At 49.9% G+C, this 15,070-nt stretch overlaps 3 long non-coding RNA genes across 4 annotated transcripts in view; 2 read left to right on the top strand and 1 right to left on the bottom strand.

The window, feature by feature from the left end:
* Nucleotides 1-6,741: 6,741 nt before the first annotated feature.
* LOC142073436 (uncharacterized) lies at nt 6,742-8,770 on the bottom strand. Its single transcript, XR_012670338.1, has 3 exons — nt 8,749-8,770; nt 7,653-8,035; nt 6,742-7,045 (listed from the first exon to the last, which is right to left on the bottom strand). It is a non-coding gene; the product is annotated as an uncharacterized LOC142073436 (long non-coding RNA).
* Nucleotides 8,771-9,455: 685 nt separating this feature from the next.
* LOC142073435 (uncharacterized) lies at nt 9,456-12,934 on the top strand. The gene is made up of 3 exons (XR_012670337.1): nt 9,456-9,856; nt 10,631-10,783; nt 11,488-12,934. It is a non-coding gene; the product is annotated as an uncharacterized LOC142073435 (long non-coding RNA).
* Nucleotides 12,935-13,562: 628 nt separating this feature from the next.
* LOC125643403 (uncharacterized) overlaps nt 13,563-15,070 on the top strand; it is a 3,917-nt gene continuing 2,409 nt past the window's right edge. For both annotated transcript variants that reach the window (XR_012670399.1, XR_007358717.2), the window contains exon 1: nt 13,563-14,088. This is a non-coding gene — a long non-coding RNA (uncharacterized LOC125643403). The remainder of the gene's footprint in view (nt 14,089-15,070) is intronic.

Here is a 15,070-nt window from a genome sequence, read left to right as displayed (position 1 = left end):
TGTCGGGGCTCAGGCCTGCCATGTGTTGCGCTGGGAGCTGTACAGAGACACACTGAAAATGAGGAAGAGCTCCCGGTCTAGGTCCTGACAAGAGGCAACCGGAGGATGAGACAGACACTGAGGACGGGGGCCGGGAAGGACGAGGGGACGGCAGAGCGAGTGAGCTGTCACGCCTTCAGCAGAGGAGAGATACTGAGCAAAGGAGGTCAGGAAACAACCTGCTCTTGTGATGCCATCACGCACTGAGGAGCTGATCAGGGGAACGTGGGGGACCTGATGCTCAGCCTGGGTGACGGGCTCTGTGTATGGATCCCAAGGAGCAGGAATTCATCCCAAATGGAGCAGTCTGGAGGGCTGACGTGCTGCCCCCCTGCACTTTCTATGCAGCTCTTCCTGACTGCTGGATCCAAATACACGGGATCCAGTTGCCCCTCCCCCAGCCTGCTCCCCTCCATGCTGACACATTCGGAGCCAGTGTAAGAACTTACCCCCCAGTTAAGCTGGGCGCCCAGAAGCTGTCTGGGGCCCAACCCATGCACGGCAGCTCCAGGACTTCAGGGAGGGCTAATGTAACTTGTACAGCTCCCCTGGATTCCCCTTTCCCTTCAGTACGGCTGTGTGATCCTCAGGCTCATGCCGTCCCCGCTGTGTGAAACAGTGGGGACCCCTTGGAGCCAGGTTGGCAAGGGCCAGCTCTGAACACCCTCTGTACCATCCTAGGGGCCCATCCTTAGGGAAAGCTCCTGCCCCAAGCGAGGGACAGTTCGTGTGTAGCCAGCATGTTTCTGGAGGTTAGAAAAGAAATGTTACAAGTCAAACTTGGCTGCCTTGGGAATTGACATGCTTGGGCCCACATGCCGTGACAGGAGCAAGTTATTAATGAGTTTAGTTTAGAAGGTTTAATGCAGAGGCTGGAAGGATTATTCAGAGCACAGTAGCTAGGGCTGTGACACTGAGCAGTGCTTTGTTGTCATTTGGGGGCTCGGGTCATGTAGTTTAATGTGCAGAGTGAGCCCAGAATTCAGGCTCACGGCCCCCGGAGACATGCAAGTGCTTCCTGTCTCCTCCTTTACTCTCTGGCACATTAATTTTCAATACGAGGCAGCATGTTTGTTTTCAAAAAAATAAATTAATTTGTAAGGCATTTGTGCTATTTTAATTGTCACTTTACCATCCCAGGATTTACAATTTAATGCACTACATCAGTTAATCAAAATTCTGTTCCAGCAATTGATTTAATTAAACCCACTTTCGTTCTTTTTTGCTAATTCAATGCGGTAGCTAAAGGCTGCTAATTAGATCATGATTTTCTTTGTTTTATATTCACAACTTACATTACAAAGCAGCTGCAGAAAAGAGCCCAGCCTTGAACAAGCTGTCCGTGAGGGTGGTTCAGTGCATCTCACACACATCAAGGTTCTCTTTCGACTGGCCGCTTTTCCTGACATTTCGCTTTCAGTGACCTAAGGCCAGATACAGCATCCGGAGAAGGGGGCCAGAGACAGATGGCCCAGGTTATTGGAGGTCTGAAGGGAGAGACTCCTGAACGAGGACAGTGAAAAGCTGGAGACTGTTTAGTTCAAAGAGGAGGTAAACAAGAAGGAAACAGGGTAGAGGGATACAAAACCATGGACGTTACCTAGAAGTTACACTGGACACTTCTGTTGGTGCTGTGCTGTAATACAAGAAAGAACAAAGGGATCGGGAATGAAGCTGAATGGCAACAATTTAAAACTGGCAAAAGGTGTTTACATCATATATAATTAACCTGTGGGACTCACTGCCACAAGAAATAATTGAAGCCAAGAGCATAATAGGAGTCACAAAAAGGATAGAAAGTTTATATTGATAATGAGGATGGTTGCAGGTACATCAGGGATTATAAACAACAGTTTCTTAGCAGGAATAATAAGCCTCATGTTTCAAGGCACAAATCAGCTGCTGGGGATCAAGAAGGAATTTCACCTGTGAGCAGGTTTTTCCATAAATGCATCTGGTGCTGGCCGCTGTCAGAGGCGTGGCTAGAGGGAGCCCTGTTCTGATCTGAGCAGTTCCTCAGTTTTGCTTGGTGTAGCTCAGTCCAGCTTTTCTGAATAAGGGGATCACCTGGCATGTGTTTCAAGTTACCCGTTCAACTCTAGCCGATAACATTTCTGATATCAATGAGTGCGTGCGCATGCGTGTGAGAGGAGTTTGGGGGGACGGCAGTTCTATAGCTAGAGAAACCTATAGAGCTATGGGGAAACAGGGCAGCATTCCTAGGGGAGCAACTGCAAAGGTTCTCTCTGCAGAAGTTCAATATTTTTCTTTTAAAAAAGCATGGAAACCTCAGTTATTCCATGATGTTATTCTGCTAAATCTGGAGATGACCACGGTGTGAAACAGAGGGATTTTCTTCCTGCTTTCAGTGCAGATTTCAACAGAACCTTATCTTTGGATACCTGCCCCCACCCCACCTCCCACCCCCAGTACCCCATAACGCAGATGGGTTTGATGTTTAATAATGGTTAGAAGTTGGAGCAATAAATTCATTCTTTAATTGTAACTCAGCTTACAAAGTGCAGATCAAAGGCTAAACTGTCAGAATGGAGCAAGTGTCTGATCCATGGGCCCCTTTACAAGTAATTTCCCCGTTGGTTGTTCCAGGTATTGCCGGCTGTGGCTCATTTATTCAGGCTGCGTTTATGTCTCTGCTAAACGTTCACTTGACATATCAAGTGAAACATGGTGTGACTGTGGCTGCCAGGGCTGGGGTTGTTGGTATCTCCTTTAGCGAGCTCAAGCCGGATTGATCAATGGCTTTGGTTCAGCACGCTGGGAGAGGAGGTGATATTTTAGAAACAGGGGGGCCAGTTCTGCTCTCACAAACCTGCCCTCATTGGAGTTACTCTCGATCTGCTCAGTGTAACGGAACTGCAGCCTGTGCTGGGTAGAGTACAGAGTTAACAGGGATCAGTTATTTGCCAGGAAATGAGACAATAACGTCTGGTATAGTCAGAGGCGGCCCAGAACAAGGCGCTCAGTGCTGAGGAGCACAGATAAGAGACCCAGACTTCCTGGTGGCTTGTGCGCTGCTGGCCTGTCTGCGATCCCAGCACTGCCTCCTTCTGCAGGGGGACGATGGATGAGCTGGTTTAATCAAGGGTTTGGGTACTGGAGGGAATTTCAGTAGACACAATAGATGGGGACATGACCTTGTTTCAGAGGACGGGGAACTGGAGGTAAGTGAGGATCAGGTAATTGAGGCTATGCAGGGTTCCTGTGTATTGTCAAGCATAGCATGCAGCTCGTAGTAACTCCATGTCTCCGATTTAGTGTTGCCAGCCAAAGCGCTACTGCCAGACAATTGAAACGTGGCAAGTGTTCCCTGCTCCTGACTGGGGTTCTGAAGGATCTCTTTTGTTTGCTCTGTTCTGGTGTCTGTGTTCAGTCTGAATGCGTTCTGGAAAAAATCCTCCAGTATCTCACAGGATGTCCAGGAATATGACAATGAGATGGGGGGGGGAGGCGGGGGGGGAGATAACCCAGAGTTGTGCCTCTCTGTCTTTTATCAATTATCCAGTCCTCCCCTAACACCTAGATCAAACCACTGTCCTAGTTAATATTACAACCCAACACCAAAATTACCATCATCCTGTGAGATCAGCCATGAGTCAGTGAGCCTTGGGCCTGTTCTTGTCTCCGAGACACTGGTGTAACTGCACTGACTCCAGGGGAGTTATTCTGGATTTACACCAGTGTAATAAATTGCACCCCTGGCTTGTACAACCCCCCCCCCCCACACACACACAGTTACAGTCTGCCTAAGAAATGAAGGTTTCTGTGAGTAGGAAGAGCAGCGGGAGATGAGGCAAGCTCTGTATATTTCATACCAATGGGATGTCACTTCTAATGGGCCAGTCTTGGTAACAGGGGTGACCAGAAACGTTTGACCCTGGACTCCCATTCAGTTAATGTGCTGACGCTGCAAACAGAGGCTAGGTCTGGAGTTAGGGTGCTGGTAAAACACTCGGGGGGAGGGGGTGTGTTCACATCCCTGTCTACTCCACGACAGATTTCCTGTCTGAGCTTTGGCCAGTCACATAGCCTCAGTTCCCCATCTGTATGGCAGGGACAATAGCCCTGCCCTGCCTCACGGGGGAGTGTGAGGGTCAGTGCATTAAAGTCTGGGAGGTACCTAGAGACTGGAGACGGGGGCCACAGAAGTATCTAAATAGACAGAAAGATTTTCTGATCTGCACCTGCTGAAGCCAAAGTGACTTAACTGGGAGCAGGAACCAGCCCCAATTTAGCTCCAGATTGGTTCAAACAGGCCTTTAAAATGGGTAAAATAGAATAATTAAAGGGATGGAACTCAAGATAGCCAGACGGTGATGGATTTTCAAGAGTTCAGCTCCCAAAATAAGTGGCCCATGAGGGGGTGACCTCCTTGAAAAGCTGGCTGTGAATGGCTTTTCAGCTGTGTCTGTCCAAAATGGTTCACCAGAGTCGTCATTATAATGTCATTAATCACAATGGGCTTCCTAAAGTGAGGTATGACAAGAGATGAGTCTTCTCCAGAACTCCCCATGGACAAGCATCCGCCCCCTAGATCAATCACACTGGGCCTCTGGGTTATGCCAGGGGGAGTTTTTAATGTTATGCAGGTTTTAAATGTAAAATCCCACATCTGATCACGGCTTCCTTGTGCTCAGCTGGGCTGAGGAGTTCTCCTCAAGGCAGCCCCTCCCCAGCTAGCTGGGGGCAGAGATCATCCTTTGGCCTGTTGGAAACAAACAAAAACAGAATCCAGCTTTTGTAGGACTTATGGACAAGGCTTTGGAAGAGGACGGGGCAGCCTGGCCGAATGCTCAGAATTTCCTACCAGCTTCTTGCTGGGTTGTGTGTGTATGTGTGCGCGTGCCCTACTGAGGTTGTGTAAGCACTAGGATCTGTGCACTCTCAGTCAGAGATGTTAGTTGGCAATGCCCACAGCTCCATGCTTACACCCTACACATCCCTGTTCTCAGATGCGAGGGTGTGTAGGGAGGGATAGACCCACCAACCCTCTGCCCACAATTCCTTCTCAGCTGCCCTCAGCTCGAGACGGAGCATTGCAGTGTCTGCTGCTAGTTTTCAAAGTATTTCGTTTTGGTTTATTCCTGTTTGTTATTTTATTTATTTACTTTCAGGTGTGTTCATTCAGGGTGGCTCCCCCCAGGCCTTTTTTAGGGGCGACGAGGGCCTTCTGCCCTCAGCCATCGTTGTGTGCAGCCTCCCTGCTTGGGTAACGTCAACGACTCCAGGTTTCATAGCCTGCCAGGCCCACTACAGGTCTGTCCCCTCAGTGACATGCATTTCAGCGCCTCCCCTGCCTCAGAGAGTCCAGCATCCCATCGAGCACAAGGTCCGCTCCAGATATAAAAGCAGATCTCACAAGCTGGGGGAGGATAGCTTGAAGCTCCCCCTGATGGAGCGCTCCTGGAGGCTTGGAGGATCCGACTCTCCCCCGTGTACGTCAGCCTCAGTCTCTCGGGCTGCACCAGTGACTTCCATAGACAATGGGCATTTAAACAGGGCAAGAGACTCTGACAGGAGGAGAAAGTCAGTCCCCTCTCAGGACGGGAACCAAGGAGACTCTGTGTCCCAGTGTGGGCACCGCTGAGGTTTCTGCGGGTCCCGGCACCATGCCAGTATCCCCCAAGAGCACTTCTGGCACCACTTGCACGGACCAGTCTTCTAGCAAACGGCACCATGAAGCACCACTGCTGGTACCAGAAGCAGGTGCCACCAGACGCAGAGACTTATCCAGGCAGAAGGACTCTAAGCAGCCTTCTTTGAAGGCTCTGGTACGGCTCCCCTCCAGTCACAGCTACCAGGGGCACGGATGAAGACTCTACCCCAGGACTGCTGCACCTTTTGGAGCTGCACCCTTATCTCTCGTACTGCATCCAGCCCAAGATCTCACTGCCAGTACTGACCCGACTGCCAGCCCCTCCTCAGCCTCTGGTACCAGTACGACCCCTGGTACGGATGCCTGGAGTTCATGCTTTGGACATGGGAGAGGATACCTCCTCTAATTTGGACATTTCCACCTCCTGTCTGTAAAATCCTCCTCTGCAGAAGATCTCAGAATCCCGCAGGCCTCCACATCACCCTGGCAGGAAAATGTCTGGGGACCTTTCCCTTATGCACCCACAGTGGGTCTTCTGGAACCCTTGGGATCCTTATAGTGACCAGAGCAGAGGGTGCCCTCTTATAAGAGACCCTGTTGTATCAGCAGCCACCAGTATCTCAACAGCCACTGATACTGCAGGGACCTTCCACCGGCAGGAAACCCTGGAGGAGAAAGAGCCAGAGGTGGAGGAGGAGACACCTCCACCATCTGATGCTGATGACTTAAACTTAGCTGGATCCCTCCAAATCCCACGGAAGGAAGTCCAGGAAACTCAGCACAGCCTGATGGACATTCTGCCCCCAGGGCAAGGTTGCCTGACCTATTAAGAGGGCTTTACTGCCATCAGCCCATACTGAGTGGCAGTCACCTGCCAGCATCCTGCCCACCTACACGAGGCCAACAAAAATATTATTTACTGGCTAAGGGGCTCCCCTCCCCCCGCAACTCCTTGGCATTGGACATGGTCAGCAAGAAGAATCAACAAGTTCTCACCAAATCGACTCCCTTGGACAAGGAGCTCAAGCTGCTCTCCAGTTTAGGGTTGCGAACTATCAGGCCTTGATGGCAAAATATGATTAAACAAATTACGCAAAGCTCACACATTTTATTGGCCACCTGCCACAACACCAAAGGCAGCAGTTTCAAGCTCTCATTTCAGAAGGCCAGATGGGTGTGGAGGCTTCCCTTCCGGCCTTCCTCAATGCTGCAGACACAGCCTCACACTCTAGGCAAACGCCATCACCGTGCGCTGATCCTCCAGCTTCCCCCGGGAGTCCAGAACGCTGGGGAGAACCTTCCTTTTGGAGCCTTCAATAGCGACACCGACAGCTCCCTCCACTCCCCTCAAGGGTTCCAGGGCGACGCGGCCATGCTTCAGGATCTAGACACCTGTAACCGAGATGATGTAACAATCACAGACTGCTGGGCCCTAAACAAACTGAATCAAGAGTGAGCGATCGCTATCCTAATAGCACCATCCTGGCCAAGGCAGGGTTTTGTCCCTCTCTGCAAGCGCTTCGTCCCTTTCCTCTCATAGCACATCTCTTGACATGGGATTTGGTTGCCATCGCTCATCCCAGTTGCTCTTCTCTGCCCCTCAGGGCACGGCTCCCAGGTGTAGAATTGGGCAGCTCTCCCACGGTTCAGTCTGGACTCCTGGGCAGTGGGAAACCAGGCACTAGGAAAACCTATCTGCAGAAGTGGAGGTGCTTCCGAGTGTGGCGTACCCATCATGCTATGCCCACCTCTGAATCTCTCCTCATGGGCAGCTGGATTTAAAGCACAAGGGTCAGTACTGAGCCATTGCAGCCTTTCATCCTCCAGCCAAAGGATTTTCTGGTTTTGCTCATCCTGCCACAGCCAGGTTCATTAAGGGTTTGACTAATCTGTTTCCTCATGTCAAGGATCCCACCCACCCTGGACCATAATCTGGTTCTCCATGTTTTAAGCAACCCTCTGTTTGAACCTGTGGGTGGCTGTTCACGCCTCCACCTACCTTTCAAAGCTTTGTTCCTTGTAGCCATAACTTCGGCCAGAAGGGGAGGGGAGGAAGGAGACTTGCCTCTAGAGCCTGGAAGTGAGGCAGGCTCTTGCTTTCTACCTCAGCAGAACAAGATCTTCCGGGGCTTTCCTGGGCTCTTTATCTCCTTCGCCAAGAGAATCTAGCGGCAGGCAGGTGTGACGCAGAGGGGATGAAAGTGGATTTCTGGATGCAGCCTAGCTTGTTACAAAGCTGCTGGAGCACATCCTTCTGGCAGAGCGACTGCCCATTCTGCCAGGGCCCAACAGCCCGGCTTCAAGACATTCCCCGTGTGGACGCAAGCCGGGCAGCGACCTGGTCCCCCATTCACACAGTCACCAGGCACCGTGCTCGTCTACCTGCTTCCAGAGCAGAAACAGCCCTAGGTGACGCTGCACTGGATCCGCCTCCTCGTTAACGTACCACGGGGGAGTCTCCTGGGCGCAAGCACCCGCGTGTCTCCTCTACACGGCAAGAGACACCCCCGTGGCGGGGAGTCTCAGAGCCTGTGTCACCTGACGGGCTCACGGGGCTCACGCTATGGGGCTAAAAGTAGCAGTGTCGACATTCCTGCTCAGACAGGAGCCCGGGCTCGAAAACTTGGCAAGGAGGGTTGGGGTTGCTTAGTCCTGTTCCAGCACATGGGGCTGGACCTGATGACCTCTCAAGGTCCCTTCCAGCCCAACATTTCTATGATTCTGTCTGAAAAATAGGGGGGAAATGAATTTGCTATTTTCTTTCTAATTTTCCTCAATCTTTTGACTCTCGTGACCTGTTCAGCCCAGTTCCTGTGGCCTGGGTCTCTGTGCTCTTGCTACATTGCTAGCCCCTGCCCCTGCCTGGCTGAGCCTGTGGGTGAGTCTCGGCCTTGCAGAGTCACACTGACTCTGAGCAGTGATTGCGGGAGGATGCCTGTGTCCGCGTACTGCTGTCTGTGGTCACAGCGGGCAGAGAGAATGTGTGCCTGAGTGGTGGTGCCCGCCTCCTTCCTTCCCCAGCCTCCGGCCACACAGCTCATGTTCCTTCCAGCCCGAGAGGCCTCCCTTCCCAAGGCTAGGAACTGCTCCTTTACCTGAATAGCTCCTCCGAAACAGCCACGCTCTGCGCAGGCTCCCTGGAACAGGGGAGCCCTGGAGCAGGGGGTCCAGAATTTCTGCTACCTTGACTGTCCTTTTTCCATAGATACGTATTCCAGGGGTATCAGCCTGGCACGAACGCCTTTTAGTGGTGAGGATAAAGCACATCATGTCTCAGGCTCCAGACATTCGGTTTGACTTTGGATGTGGCTTCAGAAGGGTAAGGTTTGTATTACAAGGTGCATGGACTCGCCAAAATACTCAGGCTGCCCGGTCTAGATTTAAACATTAGCACAATGGAGGTGCTGCCTAGGCGGCTGGACTCTCACTTTCCCAAATCAAAGCAATAAACGGGAAGAAGCCGCATTTCGGTGCTGTTTCCAGTAGATCACTCTTATGTAAATAATCCACCTTCTGCAGGCTTCAGAGCTGGCTAGCATGCTAATGGGGATGGGGCATTAATGTCATCGAGACAGTTTAATTAGGAAAACCAGCTTGAGATTTCTTGGTGCACTTTGCTGGCGTGGAGTCTGTCCCCGTTAAAGATGTCTGGGAAACGACGTGCCGGCACAGGCTCCTGCTGGAGGGGTGTCGACAGAGCTGTGCGGGCAGGAGATGGTGCTGTGCTCCTGCTGATGGCGGGATTTCCGTTCTGCCAGCGAGGCGTGCTGCGGAGTGACTATGTAACACCGCTGTATTGGGTACTCGTTCGCCTTCGCATCTCCAGCCGGTTTTTTTTAACTATGAAAAGAAGCATTTAAAATCCTTGTTCAGAATGCCCGTAGGCTGGATGGATTGGCAGGAGTTGCTGGTGCAATGCATATATAAATAGCCAGACTTTGAATCGAGAGCAGAGCTTTGGCCTGTCTCAGACGGGTGTACTCACAGAGGAGAGAGCCCGGGTGTGTCTCCTAATACAGAAGAGGCAGGTCTGAGGTTTGATGGATATACAAAGGATTCTTTATCGAGGCTCCTGGATGCAGACAGACCCTGTGGTTCTCTGTGCGTCTAGCTCCCAGACTCACTAACACAGCCTCTGCTACCTACCGCCTACTGTCACCACGCAGGGTCGCCTCACGTCTTGCCCCGGACTCACCACCACGGGTAGGTCTCTCACCAATGCAGGAGACCTCTTCCTTTCCCCCTTAGTGCTCACAGGTAGGAGCAGAGCAGAATACAGGCTGGCCCGGGTGAGACACCCCCCTGCTCCATTGGCCCCAGGGGATTGGTCACCCCGTCAGACGTCATGGGCAGCCTTGGGACCCCGGTCCCCTGTGCTGCTGGGGGTGGCTGGCATTGGGCTGTGGTGCACCTGATTCTTTATGGAGCAGCAGCAAGAAGCACTGTAGAGCGATTCCCCTCCCCCCCCTCCCCACCCCTGGACCTGCCTGAGCTATCCTGCCTTGTGCTTGCTGGATGGGACAGAGACTTAGCAGCCCCTGCTCTGCGTCTCTTCCCTTGCCGGCCCCAGCGGGAGTTGCAGGCCTGCAGCCTAGGTGTTGCCTTTAGCGACTTAGCTGCAAGAGCAACTTAGACTTAGTGGGATAAAGACTGCAAATAATGATCTGCTACGGGCCTGATTTCCGGGGGGGCAGGGCCACCCCTGCAGTGGAGGTCAATGAGCGCTGCAGGTTGTTGGCACCTCTGAGCATCAGGCCCGAATAATGTTATTGCCCAAACTTATTTCAATCTATACAGGAGATTTCTGACCTCCAGGAGAGGTTAAACCTTAATACATATATTTTACTAGTCCCATGGTATTAAACATGCAACCAGTGTACAGTTAAGTGTAAACCCAATACATGGTTGAGGTATTTTAATGTTACCCAAGGAATTATTATTGTATTTGGCATTGCTAACGTCTTTTGTCCCCATCAGACTTCCAGTCTAGGGCTTACTTGTCTCTGCCATGGGTGAAAAGCTAATGAGATCTGCACTACGTTAAGATACTTGCAGAGGAGTTCTTCAGTCCATGCGTTTACATGGAATATGCTGACATGGCATGCTGTGATAGGCACAGGTGAAGTCAAGGTGTGGACCCCCTTTTTACTCCTGAATGTATTTGCAAAGCAAACTAAAATCAGTATGTTAAAAATCCATGGAAGAATTTAGCAAAGGAATTTCCTTCCAGGGAAAATTCACTGCAAGGTTCAAGGTGAAAAGTACTAAGCCACAGAGACTGCTGGAAAGAAAGAACGGAAAATGCCGGTTTAAATAGATTGAAGCAACGTACACATTTGACTAGAGAACGTAACAGTGCTGGGATTGTTAGGTGCGGTTAGAGAAGGATAAGGAAATTGGAGTACTGTACAGGTATTTGGAAATGATACGTACAGCAACGGAGAAGACAGAACGTGGATTTGATATGTAAAATCTTTGAATGGCTATCGCACTCGTTGACAACCGCAAGCAGCACGAATGAGCATTAGCAAATCTAAGCTGAGGAGCCCTGCCACTGTAGTAGTAGTTTTTAGTAAAACTAGTAGTTTTCGTTTGATCACAGTTAAATAAATTATGCTGCCACCTGAGGGATGCAAGTCGTATGGCATTTTCAGAGCGATTGCTCAGGAGTAAATCACTAAAAGTGTCTGACTTTTGATAAGAAAGGTATTTATGCCTTATTGTTGGTAGGTTTCAAAAATATCTAACGCTGTTGTTAGTCTGGTTCTCAGTGTTAGGCGTTGTTTACACAATACTGTTCTTTCTCTAACATCGATGTGCTCCCGCTTCTAAAGATTTGGGACACGAGTAAACAAATCACAGGTTACTTGATAAAAGCCTCCATTGTTCTGCAAATTGTGCATCGTTCACCTTAATCCCAGGCCTGCATTACTATCACCGCCCTCTCCAGTACCTTTCGGAAGCTCTATCAGGTACTGTTTGTATTTCACGGCTCTGGTCCCAAGCTGGTACTAGGGAATGAATCGCTGGTGTAGATTGTATATTTTGGGTAACTGATTTTGAAAATTGTATTTATTGATGTCACTGAAATCAGCCGGAACTGCTGACAGCTCCAGTTCTTTTCTCACGTAAGCAAGAAGACAAAGCGCTCTCTCCGGTGCCCAACGCAAGCGACTTAGCTGGCTGCTGGGGAGCTCTGTGGAAATCTCACTCCCAGGGTATGGCGTCAGTGGAGCTGTTCCCAGGCCACTGCTCAAGCCTAACGAATGAAGCAGCCTAATGAACAGTCCCACGTACCCCACTGTACTGGGAAAAGGCCTGGGGAATTCATATACACATTGTATCCTTTTGCCACACCAGGGTCCTCTGCACCCATGGAGGATGGAGCAGGATATGCCCCACACCAGTGCAGGATCATCAGCTATAGTACGTTTTAAAGTCTATTTTTAGAAGTCTCTAGGAATAGGGCATCTGCTGCTCACCCTGAAAGGTTCTGGCTCCGATCCCAATGGCACAGAACTACAGAGCTTAGCCGTCTAGATGCTAAAACAGTGAAACTGTGTGTTCCGCTTTGAGGCAGGTGCCAGAGCTCCCTGGTTTACTTTGGAGCAGATTGTACAAGGGCTGTGGCCTAGATTTTCACTGGAACCCATCGATTGGGGTGGTTCTGTATTCTTCCCACCAACACAAGGTCATGACTCATCTGCAACCCAGTCTCAGCCAGGCCCTGGGAAAGTGCAAATGCACTGAATCAGGTGGGCCTGATTTCAAGCCAAGTATCAGCTATTCTATCCAATAGAGACATAGGAGTTGCCCATTTGGATGGGTCCCAAGGTCCATCTCGCCAAGGGTCTGGTCTCTGACTGTGGCAGCACCCAAGAATCCCACAAGAGCAGATGGGGATAATCTGCTCCCACATGAGGTCTCAGCCTGGCGTCTGATAGATAGAGTCTGGCTGAAGCCCTGAAGCAGGAGGCTGAATAACCCTTGTTCCCATTAGCTATTAGAACTCTGGATGTTCTTGTTACCCACATGAATGTTCAGTCCCTTCTTGGTTCTTGTTAAGTTCTTGGCCTGAAGGACTTCCTAAGGCAGTGTGACAGGGCATTGTCCCACTTCTCTTTCCTAGCCACAAACACTGGGAGACCTTTGTCTGGTCAAACACCTGGTGCAATTTATTTACACTGTTCTCCCCAGCAGCCTTATAAACTTTGTGCAGCTCTGTATTTACCTCCCCAGGTCACTCAGCCCTGGGAGGGGTGGAACAGAAAGTAGCTTCCCCCTGAGAGATCTCTCCTGGCTCCGACTCTCAAGGATCGGGTCAAGGTCAACGTCAAAGCATTTCCTTCCTCTGCCTTTTGTACTTACTGGGCTAATGGGTAAATTAGTCTTGTAGCTCTCTCCAGCCCATCCCCCAGAGACCAGTTAGGCCCAGCGTTACCCTCCAGGTTTGCTCCCGGGCGATTTAATTGGTGAGCAGAGTGCCCAGATAACTGCTGTTGTCCGCACCCTGTCACACGTGGTGAGTTCCACCGTCGCATTACGGGCTGTGTGAAAAAGTGTTTCCTTTCACTGCTTGTGAATTTCCCACTTCTAGTGTCTCTGAGTGTTCCCTTGTGTTCTACTACAGGAAAACGGACATTCCTGATCTCTGTTCTCTAGACCAGTCGCTATTATACAAACTTCTGTTGCATCCCCTCTTAGTGGCCTCCTCTCTAGAGCAACAATCCAGTCTCTTCAATCTCTCTTTACAGTAGAGTTTCCCCAGGCCCTTGATCATTCTCATCACGCTTCTCTGAACCCCTAGTTCTGCTAGATCCATGTGGAAGTTCTAGTTTCATGTAGTTGATACTATACCCGGAAGCAGCATACCCAGGGATGCAATGCCCGCGTGCATGTTGGCGATACACCCATTAAACGGTGTCCGCAGCAGACTGAGGCAGTTTGCTCAGCTTCAGCACCTCCTTTATCACACAGATGATGCCGGGAGATCATTAGAACCAGGTTCACTCTGAAATGGTGCAGCCTGCCATTGTCACTGAGTAAAGACAGTCCACTTAAGCCAGTGTTGCTCTAAAAATGAAGCCCCTTAGCCCTAATCTGTTTTTAAGTGGGAGCAGGCATCAAGGATTTTGAAGTAGCCTATTGTTCTTGCTGACTATATGTTTTACATTTCAGGTAACTCCTAAATTAGCTGCTTTCCTCAGGAAATTGCACAATGAAATGACAAAGCCACTCATAGAATACTGGCATACAGAGCTCATAAAATTCCTATCACAGACACAGTTCCTTCTCCTTCAGCTGAATTTCTCATTCCATCCCAAAACCAAACCGCTCCACAGCAATTGACACCTGATCTGTTATTCAGATTCAACAATGATACCTGCTCTGACAACTTGCTAACAAGCTTCTATGACAACAGTCAACATTCTGAAGTAAGTGGCTTTGACAGCGCCTTTGCTAAATTAGCAAATGTAAATGTAATGCAAAATGTTATTCTGAATTTATGGTAGTCATCTTGTGGCAAAGGCGGACTAAATATATTATCACCATTGCAAAATGCAATATGTATTTACATGATATTTGGTACTCTGCAATAAACTGTATCCCTCATAATGGCCCAAATACAACCTTCAGTTAAACTTCTCCAAGGAGGTCTCTACAGACTCCCATTTGTGGGATGTTCCTTCTGGTGCTACTGGGCTCCATGAATCTTCTCATTAAGCAGTGCCATTGAGAGTATTCGCTCTCAGCATTGAATGCTGAGAGCTGAGGTTATAACAGGTTATGCTGCACCCAGCTGCCTCTGTCCCTACCATGGCTTGGTGGGAATGTTAAGATCCATAGTGCTGTGCATGGAGAACATATGCTGGGGTCAGAGCAAGGGTCCATCTAACCCAATATCCTGTCTTCAGACAGTGGCTCGTGCCAGATGCTTCAGAGGGAATGATCAGAACAGGACAGTTATTGAGTGATCCATCCCCTGTTGTCCAGTCCCAGCTTCTGGCAGTCAGAGGTTTAGGGACATCCAGAGGATGGGGTTGCATCCCTGACCATCTTGGCTAAGAGCCATTGATGGACCTATTCTCCGGGAACTTTGTCATTCCTTTTTTCAACCCTTTTACTGTTTTGGCCTTCACAACATCCCCTGGCAACGAGTTCCACAGATTGACTGACACTGCATTGTGTGAAGAAATACTTCCTTTTGTTAGTTTTAAACCTGCTGCCTGTTAATTTCTTTAGGTGACTGCTGATTCTTGTGTTATGTGAAGGGGTAAATAATACTTACTAATTTTCTCCACCCCAGTCCTGATTTTATAGACCTCTATCATATCCCCCCTTAGTCGTCTCTTTTCCAAGCTGAAAAGTCCCAGTCTTATTAATCTCCCTCATATGGAAGCTGTTCCATCCCATTAG

The sequence above is a fragment of the Caretta caretta genome, chromosome 10, assembly GCF_965140235.1.
Source record: "Caretta caretta isolate rCarCar2 chromosome 10, rCarCar1.hap1, whole genome shotgun sequence".
Taxonomy (NCBI): Eukaryota; Metazoa; Chordata; order Testudines; family Cheloniidae; genus Caretta; species Caretta caretta.
The sequence above is the reverse complement of the archived record's forward strand: the minus strand, read 5'-3'. Positions and strand labels throughout refer to the sequence as shown.